The following is a 5,484-nucleotide window of genomic DNA, read 5'->3' as shown; positions in this document are numbered from 1 at the left end:
AATTACCACGTTGCAAGTCAGTCGCATGGCTGCGAGTTGCCGCTTTCCTGAGGCAGGGAGGGCTTTCCATGGACTTGAGGAAGGCGAGGGGTGTTCGTCGAGGTTTCCTTGGTCCAGACATCCCGGGTGGAGTGTCCGGATCCCGGGGGGAGTGTCCTGATCCCACTCCTGATGCCGGGTGGCGTGTCCTGATCCCACTCCTGATGCCGGGGGGAGTGTCCTGATCCCACTCCTGATGCCGGGGGGAGTGTCCTGATCCCACTCCTGATGCCGGGGGGAGTGTCCTGATCCCACTCCTGATGCCGGGGGGAGTGTCCTGATCCCACTCCTGATGCCGGGGGGAGTGTCCTGATCCCACTCCTGATGCCGGGGGGAGTGTCCTGATCCCACTCCTGATGCCGGGGGGAGTGTCCTGATCCCACTCCTGATGCCGGGGGGAGTGTCCTGATCCCACTCCTGATGCCGGGGGGAGTGTCCTGATCCCACTCCTGATCCCGGGGGGAGTGTCCTGATCCCACTCCTGATGCCGGGGGGAGTGTCCTGATCCCACTCCTGATCCCGGGGGGAGTGTCCTGATCCCACTCCTGATGCCGGGGGGAGTGTCCTGATCCCACTCCTGATCCCGGGGGGAGTGTCCTGATCCCACTCCTGATGCCGGGGGGAGTGTCCTGATCCCACTCCTGATCCCGGGGGGAGTGTCCTGATCCCACTCCTGATGCCGGGGGGAGTGTCCTGATCCCACTCCTGATCCCGGGGGGAGTGTCCTGATCCCACTCCTGATGCCGGGGGGAGTGTCCTGATCCCACTCCTGATCCCGGGGGGAGTGTCCTGATCCCACTCCTGATGCCGGGGGGAGTGTCCTGATCCCACTCCTGATCCCGGGGGGAGTGTCCTGATCCCACTCCTGATGCCGGGGGGAGTGTCCTGATCCCACTCCTGATCCCGGGGGGAGTGTCCTGATCCCACTCCTGATGCCGGGGGGAGTGTCCTGATCCCACTCCTGATCCCGGGGGGAGTGTCCTGATCCCACTCCTGATGCCGGGGGGAGTGGACCCCCCGGCCCGGCCCGGTGCGGAGCGGGCAGCCCGGCCCCCCGGCCCCGCACCTGCAGCTCCGCACACCTTTTCCCTTGGTATCAAATCATCCGTCAGGCGTCGCGACAGAGAAATGCCTGTGAGGAGCGGGGCGGGGGGGCCGCGGAGGGGGCTGCGGGTGCGACGTGCGCGGATCCTTTGTGTAATTCCGTCCCCGGGAAAAGTGTCTTTTCGCAAGAGGTGTCGTTAATGCGTTTCTCGTCGGTTTTCTTTCCCACCAACCATTTTTCAAGCGCGAAGGGAAACTGCAGAGCTTCACTCACCAGTTTTCGGTCCACTCGTGCAAGCAAAAGTACTTAAATGCTTTCGAATGTGCAGCATATGATCTTCCCAGAGCAGCACCTATGGATGCGTTTTACCCTCCTCTTGGTATCACCTCTAATTGCTGGGTACAAGTTTTAGGATAAATTGCAGACACAGGTTAGTTAGTTCAGTAGTAATTCATTGCTCTCACTCCTTATCAGAGTCCTCGTTCTTTCTGATCACACCTAACGCCTCAAGAAAACATCAAGTTCATTTGGAAAACTTTTTGCAACGATCCTTTTACCTTTTGATTGCACAAACCCAGTTCTTTGTTGCCCCAGAGAACACTCTTCCAGTGAATGAGGTTGAGTTCCCCGGTGATGTCATTTGTGCTGAAGCAACAGTGATGACTTTGTGAGGGGATAAATCCTGGACGTGTCAGGCTCCATGGTTTGGTGTGTGTGCTGTAGAAACTTCGACTGATTCAGCAGCAGACTGAGAAAATTCTATGTTGCCTGCTACGTAGGCAGGAAGGGAATATAGTGATGAGAGTTGCTTTTTCTTTCAACACATGTCTCTCTGATCAGGTGTTTTTCCACCTAAAGAATTTGGACTTGTTAAAAAGAGTCTGTTCATTTCAGTAAATACAGGAAGCAGTGGGGAAAGAGACTGTTGAATCATATCACAGATACTAGAGGTACAGAGAGCAAGTTATCCAAGCTGGCAGCCTGGGGAGTGAAGGATGCAGGGGAGTGTACAGGTGGGTCTGGTGTTCTGGAAAGCCAGTCCAGAGGGTCAGAAAACTGGAGAAAAAAACCAGCAGCAACGGAAAGCAAGCAGCAGGAAAATAACTGATGGGTAATTTTTAGCAGTGGAAGGTTTGGATCAAAATCAAGTAAAGAGTCAGAACAAACAGAGGGTAAGATTTGCAATGAAAGCTAAGCTTTTGGGGGAAAATGCTTTATAAAAGAAAGACTTTTTATTTTTTAAATGGTATTTACACTGTGCAGTAGGGTAGGATTTCTGAGGAGAAGAAATCTGAGATTAACCCTTCACTGAGGGAGCTACAGGTTAAGCCGGAGCTGGAAGATGAGTTGGTGAATAGCCTGTAATTCACAAGCATCACTTCAAATATTTTCAGTATTTCTGAACTATTTTAAGAAGCCATATTGAGTTCAAGCCCAGCCAGCCTGATAGTCTAGAGAGAGGAAGGATGCATATTGCTGGAACAGAAATTAAGCAAAAATAGATAAATCTGACATAATGGATGACAAGGGAAAGATGATTGCTGAAAGATGCTGGCATGCTCTCTGTTCCTTCACGCTTGGCGTGTGTTTTGTTATGTTACATGGCTTTTGAAGTGTAGAAAAAATGAAAGAAAAAAATCCCATTTTGTTCTGAGATAAAAGAAAAGGCAGGTGCTTAAATTGTGTTAAGGATCAGCTTTGATAGTGACATTAAATAGTGACCTTAGTTGCAGTTACCCGTCTGTCATTTTGTGAACTTCTCAATCGAATAAATAATGTGCTTAGCACCAAATAAATACCCTTTAATAAGATGGTATTTTTGATCCCACTTTCACTTCACATTGCAAACAGATTCACACTTTTTCAGCTCGAGCACAGCCTGGGGTGCTGTTTCTGTTAATAGCATTGAGAAGATGTTGGAGCATGTCCACATAGTACTGTTTTTTCTCCAAATGTGAAATGAAGGAATCCTTCCATTCTCTGCAACTTGGATATTTGCCTTCGTTTCAGTTTTAATTGTATTTGTTTCAAGTTGTCTTCTGATAGGTAAGGTTTTATATTTACGTTTGCTTCTGGGAACTGTTACCAGCTTGAGAGGCTAAGGAAGGATTTTCTTGAGGACTGAAGCTTCTGTGTTTCCCAGAGCCACCAGCTGCTTGTGTCCTCAGCTTGTGTCCTCACCTGCACTTGCTGAAATACCTGAGCATGGGATAGAAACACTGATTGGTGTTTCCTCCCCAGTCCAGTACTTTTTCATTTCACTTTAGTTTGTCTGTTCATCTTTATTCTTCAGTTTTGCCCCAACTGCCCCCACCCCAGAGCTTCCCTTGCTGAAATGTTCCATGTCCTATACATCAGTGGCTCCCTCCTCTTCATTGCCCTGACACTGAGGGGACTTACTGATGGATGCAGATGGGAGATGAAGTCATATCCATTCTGTATTTCTCTAAAGCTTGGTAACTTCCAGGATTCTGGAATTGTTGAATACACCACTGAGAACATAGCCACAGCCTGACTTGTGGGATTTATCTAACAGATAGAACTTTTAAATAATTGCTGTAAGAATATGTAGTTCACCAACATGTTACACCCAACAGTTGGGTAACAGGTCATTCTGTTGTGTTGTAGACCTGCTGACTCCTCTAGGGCTATTCATGGGGTAGGATGCTCCTGGAGATGAGTAAAGTTTCCACAGCTCTCTGCAGCTGTAATGGAGTGTATCACCCCACTGCTTTCGATTGTCACCATTTTAAATATTTCCAAACTGGGAAGTTAAGTGAATAACTTGCATTTTCATTCCTTATGTGGTATCCCTTGTTCATATTTTCCCTTTGTATTTCGTGTATCTTAGCTGTGATGATGTTTGAGCAATTTTTCTTTTAATTGCAAATCGTTAGTTTGAATATGAATGCTGAAGTGAGTTTGCCACATTATTCATCTCTTTTCTTTCCAAAAACACTGCTTTCCAAATTCTGATTCAGCTGCTGAGGAACAGAGCTCTCAAGAAAGCATTCTGCTGAGTAGCATCCAGAAAAGTTGTTGTCAACTTTGTCCAAAGATGTTTTTCCAATGGGTTGTATTCCTCAAAAGCTAAGCTGACTATCCCAAAGAGGAGTAGCTGCTTGGCCTTGGTCATGCCTACACCTGGAGCTAGCACAGCCTGGTGTGTTCCTGGGCTGCTGCTTCCCATGTTTTAGTAATTTGATTTAAATGAGTGTTTAAAAAAAAAACCTACAGTGCTGACTGTGGCCTGTGGCTGATCCACTTTCATGGGCCCTGTAGACTCTTTTCCCTTAAATTGGTACTTTCTGTCTGGGTGTTTCTTCATGCCTCCCTGCTCATTTTGTGTTTGGTGTGTTGTTGCTATAATTATTCCCCCATTGTGCCCAGGAATTAAGCAAAGTTTACGTATTCCCATTGCTCAACATGTTTATACTGCATTTGAAGATTAGTTCAAGTTTCCAGGGATCATGAAGAAAATTGTGATATTCCATCATTGGAATAATTTCACCAGAATGTAGTTTGGCTGCAGTCTGGTTGTAGTAGGGAATAGTGGGGGTGTGTTTCTTGGGGTGTGCTGGGATGAAGACTGAGAGAGATTTTTTATTTCAGTTTTGAAGTCCCTGAGCCTGTGGATGGTGGTGTGCTTGGAATGTGTGGAGCAGTTGAGCTGAACGTCTGGGTTATTGATGTACTTAGAGATAAGTGAACTGCTCCGGGCTTTTAAATAGATGCATTGATGGGTATTCTATAGGGAAACGTGTTAGAAAACAGGTTTTCTGTAAATGCAGCTCATCTTGAGACAAACCTGTAAGTAAAATTCTGTTGAATTAGATGATGGATCCTGCTTCCAGCAGGAACGGGCTCTCTAGCATCTTTGGTGTGCAGTGAGTGAGAAGGTTTTTTAATTTTTTACGATGTCTGTAGTAATGTGATGCAGAAAAGGTGAACCATGAAAGTGAAGCTATTTTTAGGATTTAAGAAAAAAAAAAGGAACAGTCAAAAGTGATCTACCAAGTGATACGTTGCTGACGTCTGTAGTGCAGCCAACCCAATTAAGGTGCTGTATATTGTTTCCAGCAGGATTCTGATTGTTTCTAATTTGGGAACCATGTGAGAGCAAGTGGAAATAGGTGAAACGACACACTTTGCCATTCGGGGTGGGTCTAGTATCCAGTTGCTTTCTGTCATTTTGCTTCTCACACTTGGGCAAATCTCCCTGTCCTGTGCTCCACACCTAAGATGGTAGCCACGTGTGGCCTCCCCCAGGTGATGCCTTCCTGTATGGTGAGTGTGAGATTCCTGGCAGAGAAAAATTGCTGCTGTGGGGATACCACAACGCAATGGAAGAGGAAAACAAAATTGCATGTTTTTACGTGGTAAAATGTTGTCTAAGTCAG

Source organism: Chaetura pelagica, unplaced genomic scaffold (genome assembly GCF_000747805.2).
Source record: "Chaetura pelagica isolate M959 unplaced genomic scaffold, ChaPel_1.0 scaffold1771, whole genome shotgun sequence".
In the NCBI taxonomy this organism is placed as follows: Eukaryota; Metazoa; Chordata; class Aves; order Apodiformes; family Apodidae; genus Chaetura; species Chaetura pelagica.
The sequence above is the reverse complement of the archived record's forward strand: the minus strand, read 5'-3'. Positions refer to the sequence as shown.